At 44.2% G+C, this 11,070-nt stretch overlaps 2 protein-coding genes across 2 annotated transcripts in view; one reads left to right on the forward strand and one right to left on the reverse strand.

Annotated features, from left to right (window-relative positions):
- Positions 1–1,899, reverse strand: part of LOC107297149 (snaclec agglucetin subunit beta-1) — a 12,321-nt gene extending 10,422 nt beyond the window's left edge. The window contains exon 1 of the mRNA XM_015826507.1: positions 1,802–1,899. The gene's annotated coding sequence lies outside the window, so the exon portion shown is untranslated. The remainder of the gene's footprint in view (positions 1–1,801) is intronic.
- LOC107297150 (C-type lectin lectoxin-Thr1-like) overlaps positions 1–11,070 on the forward strand; it is a 34,167-nt gene that overhangs the window by 17,889 nt on the left and 5,208 nt on the right. The window lies entirely within an intron of this gene.

The following is an 11,070-nucleotide window of genomic DNA, read 5'->3' on the forward strand; positions in this document are numbered from 1 at the left end:
CTTGTAATCACACAATTCCATTGGCTGGTAAGACCCTGTTGCTAGTTAGCCAACCAGCAACGGGCATGAAACTGTATGCAGATGGAGAAGGGCAATCACCCTTAATGGGCGATCAATGGTGAAGGGCAATCACCCTTAATGGGTGATCAGGATATGCATAGGGGATTAAGGGGGGGGGGAATACAAAGAACACAACACAGGGCACCCCCTTTTGGGTGTCCCTCTGCAGAAGGAAGAACCGAGCACTCGTCTCAACCGTGAACCCTGCCTGTTTGTCTCCGGATTGCAGCCCCCTCCCCTCCCCAGTACTACCCTGAGCGATTGGTAGAGACCCCAGTTTGCCAGGAATCACAGCCTGTAATTCTCAAAATGTTGACTCTGTATGTGTTTGTCTGACCTGACATCGTTAGGTGCCACTTTATAATGCCTTGGTAAGACCACACTTGGAATATGGCATCCAGTGTTGGTCACCACAATAGAAAAAAGATGTTAGGATTTGGCATAAAGTTACTTTTTCATCACTCTCACATCTGTGTCTGTAAGACCACACTTGGAATATGGCATCCAGTTTTGGTCACCACGATACAAAAAAAAAGATGCTGAAACTCTAGAAAGAGTGAAGAACAACAAAGATAATTAAGGAACTGGAGGCTAAAACATACGAAGAACGGTTGTTAAGGAATTGGATATGTCTTGTTTAATGAACAGAAGGATTAGGGGGTGACATGATAGCAGTCTTCCAGTATTTGAGGGGCATCCACAAAGAGGAGGAGGTCAAATTATTCTCCAAAGCCCCTGAAGGCAGGACAAGAAGCAACGGGTGGAAACTCATCAAGGAGAGAAGCAACCTGGAACTAAGGAGAAACTTCCTGACAGTGAGGACAATTAACCAGTGGAACGGCTTGCCTCCAGAGATTGTGGGTGCTCCATCACTGGAAGTTTTGAAGAAGAAATTGGATAACCATCTGTCTATCTGGAATTGTATAGGCCAGGGTCTCCTGCCTGAGCAGGGGGTTGGACTAGAAGACCTCCAAGGTCCCTTCCAACTCTGCTATTCTGTTATTCATAGAAGAAGTTGGAAAGGGGACCCTTAGCTAATCCTCAGCCCCAATGAATGCCTAAATGGAACAGACTAATTTTTTTAAGGCTCCTGTTTTGCTTTTTCTCTTCGGTGTCTCTTCTGTGGAGAAGAAAAGCAATCCGCCCCACCCCACTTTTAATCCTGTGAATCACCTTGGCTGCCAAAAATGGGGGGGAAAAAGTCATAAACACATAAAATGCAAACCATCAATCTCTTATAAAAGATACAGGACTTTCAGTTGTCTTATGACACGGATGCTATGATGCCTCATCAGTCAAATAAAATGTATCTTATACCTTTTTGCCCTGGGATTCCTGCAGAGGAGATCGAAGCATTTCTAACTACAGGCAATTTTTTTAAAAAAGGGGGGGAGGATGCTGCTGCGTCAGGATATTTCCTGATTTTGTTGAAATCCCTTTTGAGCAGAGCAAGATACATACGTGGCTGTGGGAACTGCGGTACCCCTGAAGATATTGCATGTAGTTTTCATTAAAACTTTTAAACAAGAACATTGAAAACTAACACAAACAAATATAAAGCAAGGAAGAAAAAAGAAAAACCAAAAAGTGGAAAAAAGAAAAAAAGTTAAAGAAAAAAATAGAAAAGAAAGAAATACTAAGACGTAGCTTCATACATCCTTCACAGCAGTTATACTTACAAATAGGTTGGAATCTCTCTCTCTAAAGTTACATTAATCTTTCTATGATCTATGGCTCTCACCTTCAAAGGGGGATCCAATCTGAAGGAGAAATCCTCTGAGACACCCGTGGTCTCTTTTCCAGCTTATATACCAGGGCTTGTATGGTCACACCCAAAAGGGCAAGATGAGGTGATTCAAAAGAGGGTGTTACTACCCAGAAAGCAGGTAAAATCTCCCCACCCTCCCTCCCCTTATTGTGTTTTTAATCCTCTTTTATACTGTCCAGAGTTGCTATAGAGTCAAGCAACACTCAAATCAAATCAAATCAATAAATAATAATTCAAGAAAGGCCAATACATTTGTATGCACATCACCCATACCCTCTTCTCTTTGAAAGTGGGATACTGTTCTGCTAGATCCTTCTCCTTCTCCTTCTCCTTCTCCTTCTCCTTCTCCTTCTCCTTCTCCTTCTCCTTCTCCTTCTCCTTCTTCTTCACCTCCTTCTCCTTGTCCTTCTCCTCCTCCTTCTCCTTCTCCTTCTCCTTCTCCTCCTCCTCCTCCTCCTCCTCCTCCTCCTCCTCCTCCTCCTCCTCCTCCTCCTCCTCCTCTTCCTGCTGATATGTACAGTTGGATGCAATCCCATCTACTTCTTAGGGCGCACATGCTTTGCCTGTCATAGTCCCTGAAATCTTATTAAGCCTGTTTTCCCAACCGGCCACCATTTGGGGTTGAGGGGTGCAAAGCATGTCTTCCCTCTTCTCTTCTCCCCGGGCAGCAAGTGGGCTGGGGGACAGAGAGGGAAGTTGAGTGACTCAGAGCAGAGGGCTAGACGGGTGTTAGTGCCAGTTGCTTTGGGGGCTGGTTCTGAGGGAGGGTGTGATACACCCAGGGACGGGAGGAGAAGGGTCAGCAGTGATGGGTGTTGCTGGGGGAGAAAGGACAGGCAGGGACATCGCAGGGGGGACAGGTCTAGGGAGATGAAGTGGGGGACAAGGGGCCGGCCAGTCTGGGAAGGCAGGTTGGTGTTAAGTGCCCGTTTGCCATCCTTCACTCGCTCCAACCACTCCTCCATCACAGCTTTGAGACTCCAGCTTCCAAGTTGAAAACCAAGGGAATCGGCAATAAAGCTCCTTGATCCATGACGTTACTGGGAAAGGAGGAGCCATCATAGCATCTGAACAGAAGAACTTGTCTCCCGCTTCCCACCAGTTCCATACTGCACTGAGCCTCTGAGCCTGCGATTCCAGGTGAGGTCCCACTGAGTGTCTGGATTACTATTGTTCTTCGTCACTCGCCTGGGGAACATTTCACAACTGGGTTGACCCTGAGGAACATATTCGCGCATGTGGCAGATCAGCCCCTGGCTGTGAGGTCCTCCTGGGCCAAGGACTCAAGGCGTATCTGCCCAAGTGGAGAAACCAGAGAAGCTCACCCCAGGAAGAAACTCCCCTTCAAGCTCGTGCTTGACAGGAAGCGGATATGCTTCTTAAGAACTTAAGGAGACACATATTTGAAAAGTTAACCAACAAAGCGATTCTGTGGTTATGTGACTGTGGTTGCGGTGTAGATCGTTTTGACCCTGCTGGAGAGGGTGTGAAGAAGGCACAAATCAAAATGAGCAAAGGAGGAAAGGAAGAAGGAGAGTGGGGAGCTTGTGTGGTGGATTGTGGTGAAATGCACAGTCTAGAATCACAGGATGGAGGGAGAGGGCAAAAAGAAAGTGGAGCTGGGAATGTCTGGTAGGCAGGAAGAGAGCAAGTCGGACCCTCCCTAGCGGTTCACAGAGTAAATCTATCGTTATGGCAGATATTTGCTTGAGTCTGGCAAGATTCTGTCTGTAGGCAAACAACAATAAAGAAACTATTCAGAAGTAATCACTGTTCTTTGGGCCTGACATGGGTCCAGATCAAAGGAAGGGAAAGGGTCAAGAAATAAATGTTGGCAAGAACTTTAACGGGTCCCATTGTAAGACTAGGCCAGTGGTAGGCAACCTTGGCTCTTTTATGACTCGTGGACTTCAACTCCCAGAATTCCTGAGCCAGCAAGGGGGAACTATGGCCCCCTAATGACTGGTGGACTTCAACTCCCAGAATTCCTGAGCCAGCCATGCTGAGGGGAAAGGGAGAGTTTCCAAGCTGAGCCATGCCGGCTCAGGAATTCTGGGAGTTGAAGTCCACCAGTCATAAAAGAGCCAAGGTTGCCTGCCCCTGAACTAGGCTGAAGCTGCCATATCTGAAGATCATGATGGAACATAAGCCGGGTGGACACAAGCCAGGAAGGAACCAAGTTGTTAAGGAAACAAACAAACAAACAAACAAACAAGCAAAAAGTCACCTGAATCCAACAAAAGAAGTTGGGACTGAGCACATGGGCAGCCCCACCCCAACTCCCAGTAGTGTGCCTGTGTGGAAGAGCAAATAGATACACGTTGTAATCAGTAAAGTTTGCTGTTATTTTAAATTCACTGGATCTCAGTGTATTCTAAAGAACTGTTTGTGCCCCAGTGTTGGGTTGACAGTGAGTTGAGCATGGCAGTTTTCCAGGGCTGTGAGCGTGTGAGTGAGTGACCATAAGCCAAACCTGGGAGCACGCGTGTAACACCATCTCCTCCAACTAGTTGCACACCATCTCAGAAAGCTGGATTAATCAAAGGGATCTCATACTATACCCACCAACCCACAAGGCCTCTTATAGGGAATGACCTGCTTCCCACCTCGCTTGGATGTCTTAGGAAAAGGCTGGTCCCCACCACATCCCAGACTCAAATAATCCACCCATCTCAGATTAGGCTTCCAAAAGTTGTGTGAAGGCAATTATGCAAACTATCTTGCCAACCGTTGACTGACTGGAGCAGTGGGGGTCCTTTGGCAGGCATTTTTCTTGTTTATAAGTGTCATGGATGCCATGACAATTATGGGATACCTATGAGGTGCCAAGTGAAGACCATTCCATTTCCGGCTTCCCATGCTTTAAATGGGCTTTTAATTGGATTTTCAGTCACAGTGTTTTAGATTTGGAATGACTATCTTGCTGCTGCCTAATTTAAATGGTGTTTCCCATTTGCATTTGATTTTATTGCATTGTGTATGTTTTTATTTGAACGGTATGTATAGTGTATTTTTTTTTTGCAAACTCTCCATCTACAACCATTAGGCTGTTTAAAAGGATAAGAAATGAATTGATATAATGAGCTGCATCCATGAAGGTTTTGAAAAGGAGATAAAACTTGAGAAATGAGTATACCAAGCCTTTCACATCAGCAAAACCTTGAATAGATACTTGGTCAGTTCTAAGAAATATCAGTTTTTAACATAACCCACAATGCTTGGTTAGTCATTCTGTGGCTTAATGTGTCACCCAAAGATAGCCAAGATGGGGGGTTTCAGCTTGCTATTGGTATACAAATTCAAAAAGTAGGTTCACTCAGTCCCAAATTAAAGGGGTGATATGAAGAAGTCATTGGAAAAAAGGGGAAGGGGTTTTGCAGACGAGACAACATAAAAACAGAATTGGTCGGTTTGTGGTTCAACATTTCTTCAAAACCATCTATCAGTTTAGGAGATTGTGTGGACAATCTGTCAGATCCCCAAAGAAATGTATTATTATTTCTGCTAACCTATACATGCTTCTATAACCATATTTTGGGGCCTGCCATTCTGTTGGGAGGGGGGATTCCAATGTGGAATCCCCCCTCCCAACAGAATGGCAGGCCCCAAAATATGGTTATAGAAGCATGTATAGGTTAGCAGAAATAATAATATGCTTTGCTTATGCCACGTTGCTCCTCCCTCAGGGCAAGGAATGTGTCAAATACCATCACCCTTATCTGGAAGAGGGTTTGAGCTTGGAGCCGGAGGAAACAAAACTGAGAGAGACCTTGAAGAGCGCACCAAAGGAGCCAGTTACCAAAACAATATACCACCTGTGGATTGGCCGAGATTCAAACAGACAGTGGGACCCTGGGGGGAGGAGTAACGAATACTGCTTTTGATATAGTGCTTGCGCAGGCTATTTCCTCAGACCTCGCTTTGCTTCCTTGCTATCACTAACTCCCAATAAAAGTTCCTTTTGCCTGTTTCAAGAGTTCTGCTTTCTTGGGAGACCTAGTTGAGGCAGGTCCTTACACAATCCCTCCACCCTTTCTTTAAGAGCAGAAAATCCATTTTCTTAACCTGGGTTGTGGTCTTAGCATATTGTGGGAACCCAGACATAGTTGAAACCTCAGTTAAGATCTTAGCATGTTGTAGCAACCCAGCAAAACCCCTGCAACCAAAACACAAGAGTGGGGCTTCAATTAATCTACTCCGAAGCTTTTAAAAGCTTCTGTTGCACTAGTCAATGTGTAAAAACTGAAACTATTTGGTGTTTATAATGTCTACATTGCATTACATGCCTATACATGCACGGTAAATATCTCATGGCATGCAGTGATTGTATTGCTTTCATGTGGTTTAAATTATTGTTGATTTTACTATTGTGTTTGAGCTGCATCTTACTGGAAATATGCAATAAAAGCTTTTCTTTGTTTGCCTATCTATTTCTGTCAGGACTGAACTTCATCTTGATGGGGAAGAAAGCCCACCTGTCATCTCTCGGAAAACTTTGGGGGAAGCCCTTGTGGCTTTCTGCACCTTTGTTAGGATATTAAATTTAGTAGCTGGAGCAATAAAGTATACAATGGGCCAGAACAATACAGTTGTAGTTGATTGGTTGGAGAGTGCTGGCAATCTGGGCTGTGTGTGTGTGTGTGTGTTTTTGTGTATGTGTGAGAGAGGCAATCTGCACTGTGATTGGTTGCTGTGGGTGTGGAGAGGGAGGTTCCCTTTTTCCCGCCCTGTATGCTCTGAGATTTACCTCAGGATGCTCCCGCTATGTTGATTTACCTCATGAAACTCCGGTTTGCCTGACTATCTTGTCTGCTGAAAATAAAATTGTTAAATATATGTATTTATATAAAACTACAAGTTTGTGTCAGCATCTCTGACTTGATTTGGACCCCTGCAGTGCAATTCCCTGACAGTTTAGAGATTGGAGAGGGTCCCTTCCAAAAGAATAGTGGTGGGACACATCCCTGAGGCAAAGAGAGGCACTCGTGTTTATACATTTCCAAAAAAAAGGAGAGGAAAATGATCGACACCCACATACTCATAAGCAGAGCTTTTTTTTCTCATAGAACACCCAGAACGGAGTTCCGGCACCTTTTTTGGATGGAACCTTGTAGGATAGGCAAGGTGGGTTGTATGACATGTATGAGTTCCAGCACCTTTTTTTTTTTTTATAGAAAAAAAGCACTGTTCATAAGTAATAATCTAATAGATCTCAGGCGACTTCCTATCCTTCTATTGTCAAGGGAGAACAACTGTCTTAGTCAAGAGAGACATTTGCATCTTGTAGTTGATTGGTTGGAGAGTGCTGGCTTCTAGGTGAGGCGATTTGCACTGTGATTGGTTGCTGTGGATGTAAAGGGAGAGTTTCCCTTTTTCCTGCCTTTTTTCTTCTGTGTGCTGTGTGATTTACCTCATGATGCTCATATAAAACTACAAGTCAGCGTCTCTGACTTGATTTGGACACCTGCTGCCAAAATTCCGTGACAGTTTAGAGACTGGAGAGGGTCCCTTCCAAAAGAATAGTGGGGGGGGGGACACATCCCTGAGGCAAAGAGAGGCACTCCTATTTATACATTTCCAAAAAAAGAGAAGAAAATGATGGATACACACATATTCATAAGTAATAATCTAATAGATCTCAGGTGACTTCCTATCCTGTTATTCACAAAGAACAACTGTCTTAGTTAAAAGGAACATTGGCTCAAAATATTCAAGAATCAATAAAGTTAGAAACTTGGGAAAAAATTTGGGTAAGGAATGTCAAGTTCACTCAAGCACAGAATTAAAGGAAAATTTTTATAAAATGTTTTATAGATGGCATTTGGACCCTCAAAAATTGTCTTGCATGTATCCGAATTTGCAACCAAAATGTTGGAGATGTGGTAGTATGGATGCTACTTATTACCATATTTGGTGGACATGTAGGGATGTTAAAGCCTTTTGGATTAAGATTTGGTGGAATATTCAACAGATTTTTAAGAAAAAGATAAAATTTACACCGCAGTTATTTTTATTGGGTATTATGGACAATTTGGACCAAAAAGAAATCAAACTGATGTTATATTGTATAACAGCAGCAAGGACCTTAGTTGCTCAAAATTGGAAAAAAAAGATGTTACCAACTATGGATGATTGGAGACAGAAAGTATCGTACTTTGCAGAGAATTGGATTATTGTCTGTTTATTTCCTAGATTAGCTTTGGGAAGTCCTGGGGGGGGGGGGAAGGGGTAGGTTTGTGTTATAGATTTATATGTATGATTTTTTAAGGAGGTGTCCGGTGGTGCCCCAACTGCACAAGACGGGTGGTTGAGTGAGGAAGGGAGGGAGGAAAGAGGGAGGAAGGAGGAGTGGTGGTAGGTTGGGAGGAGGAAGGTGTGGTAAGTGGAAGAGGGCGGTGCGGGAGGGGGACACCGGACACATCCGTGAATGTATTGATTAGTGTTATTTTTTTTTGGTTGATATTGTGATAAAAGATCTATGTTTTTGTTTTTAAATGAAAAATTAATAAAAATTTATTAAAAAAAAANATGATGATGATGATGATGATGATGATGATGATGATGATGATGATGATGATGATGATGATAAAGTTGGAAGCGGCCTTGGAGATCATCTAGTCCAACCCCCTGCTCAGGCAGGAAACCCTATACCATTTCGGACAAATGGCTGTCCAGTTTCTTCTTAAAAACTTCCAATGTTGGAGCATTCACCGCTTCTGGAGGCAGGTTGTTCCACTGGTTAATTGTTCTAACTGTTAAGAAGTTTCTCCTTAGTTCTAGGTTGCTTCTCTCCTTGGTTAGTTTCCACCCGTTGCCCCTCTTCCTGCCTTCCGGGGCTTTGGAAAATAGCTTGACTCCCTCTTCTTTGGGGCAGCCCCTGAGATACTGGAAGACTGCTATCATGTCCCCCCTCGTCCTTCTCTTCATTAAACTAGACATACCCAATTCCAGCAACCGTTCCCTATATATTTTAGCCTCCAGTCCCCTAATCATCTTTGTTGCTTTTCTCTGTACTCTTTCTAGAGTCTCAACATCTTTTTTACATCGTGGTGACCAAAACTGGATGCAGTATTCCAAGTGTGGCCTTACCAAGGCATTGTAAAGTGGTATTAACACTTCACGTGAGTTGCCCTGATTAATGAGTAAAGACTGAAATAGTTTGATGTTTATGATGTTTTATTGACATGTAAATCTCTTATCGTGTGCAGTGATTGCATTTCTTTCATGCATTTCAACTATTATTGATTTTTACTTGCTAATTGTGCTCTCATTTTAGCGGAGGTGTGTTATAAAAGTTTTTCTTTGTGTACATATCAGTCTCTTCCAGGATTGAACGTCACACCTCTGCTCGGAATAATGCCCAACGGGCATCTGTGGGCAAACTTTACTCCTTGTGGGGAACCCCTTGTAGCATTCTGTTCCTTTTTCCTTATTTCATTTCTTAAGCCAGGGGAAATTTCTGTGTTTAAACAGTGCCCATGGTTGCCATTTACTTTGCCATTTATCTGCCGCGAGTCAGCAAACTTCCAATTCTCAGAGTCTGCAATAAATTAAACAGTGTACTGAGGAAACTCACACTGTTTGCATCACAACCTAAACCACGTACATAAAAGTCAAGTTTAATTTACACAAAAGGAATACGGAGTGTGAATGAACCCACTGGCTGAGGCCCTGCCAGTGCCACTTTTGGATTTGCACAAAAAAACGAGGTGCTTCTTCGTCTTTTGTTTAGTGGTCATCTTCTCCAAACCAATTGCTGGTACATTGGTCCTAACACAATGCACTCACCAGCCCCAGGCTCTAAAACATGGGGCTGGATAGATGCCCTTTGAGTGCCCCTGGAACAGCTCTCCTTATGACCGATGGGGCTGCCATCTGAGTGTTTTGGAGACCAGATGGAGACAGCTCTTTTGCTGCTACAGAACAATGGTGGAGGCTCCCACTCCTGGACCCTTTCTCTGGGCTGGCAGTGGAGTTCCCCAGGCTTATGGTTCTGGTGTCTTCAATCTGCCTTCTCTGGACCCAAGGTTTGAGGTAGAGAGGCTCAATCTTGCTTATTTTGGCCACGCCAGGCAGGGGAAGTCACTGGAGAAAGCAATTGTGTGTTGGGAAGAGTTAGCGGTCAAAGGAAGCCAGGCCACCAAAGAACACGGAGGCTGGACACCATCGAAGCTGATACCAGCCAGAGCATAGAAAGACTCAAAGAAGCAGGGCAAGATTGGGTGACGTAGAGACCTGGCCCAGAGAGTCACCCAGAGGTGGACATGACTGAATGGATAACATCATGAGCATGAGCATCCAGTTATGTGGGGAAACTGTGAATCTCTTCCTTTACATATTGCATCCTTTTGCAGTTGGTAAAATGAGGACCCAGATGGTTGGGGGCCAAAGTGTCATGTGTCTGATTAACGAAACACTGAAAAGGACTTTCAGGCATATCTTTTCCTAAAAGCATTTATTAAGGTTACAGAGACGTCAGTACAGCATGGTGGAAAAATGCTTAGATCTCATCCTTTTCCGTTACACATACATATTAAGCATTTTTCCCTCCCTTATTTTGGGGTCATGGTTCACATCTTCCAATTAACTTGGACGACATGATTTACTTCCGGTTTCTTTTTCCCAGCTTTCACTGTTGCCTGATTTAACTGTATAAATACCAGACAGTTCTGCATATTGTCAAAGCAAGAATATACAGTATTTGCAGCGTTGACACAAAGGCTGACTCTGTAAAGCATTGTGAAGCAGTATAGAAGTCTAAGTAGTATTACTAAGTGTTGGAAGGAAGGAAGGAAGGAAGGAAGGAAGGAAGGAAGGAAGGAAGGAAGGAAGGAAGGAAGGAAGGAAGGAAGGAAGGAAGGAAGAGAGGGAGGGAGGGAGGGAGGGAGGGCAGGCCTCGGGGGCACAGTGGTTAGAATGCAGTATTGCAGGCTGACTCTGCCCACTGCCAGCAGTTCGATCCTGACCAGCTCAAAGTTTATTCAGGCTTCCTACCTTCCAAGGTCAGTCAAATTAAGACCCAGATTGTTAGGGGCAAATATGCTGACTCTGCATAGAGAGGGCTGTAAAGCACTGTGAAGCGGTATAGAAGTCTAAGTGCTCCTGCTATCTTATGGGATCTCGAAATTGTGCCCTTTTGGTGGCAGCCCCTGCCCTCTGGAACGTCCTTCCCCTTGGGGCTCTATAGGCCTCTGCCCTCCTCGCCCCCAGAGAAGCACCCAAGACCTGTTTCCCCCCCCCCC

Source organism: Protobothrops mucrosquamatus, unplaced genomic scaffold (assembly GCF_001527695.2).
Source record: "Protobothrops mucrosquamatus isolate PMUCROS unplaced genomic scaffold, P.Mucros_1.0 scaffold3158, whole genome shotgun sequence".
NCBI classification, from domain to species: domain Eukaryota; kingdom Metazoa; phylum Chordata; class Lepidosauria; order Squamata; family Viperidae; genus Protobothrops; species Protobothrops mucrosquamatus.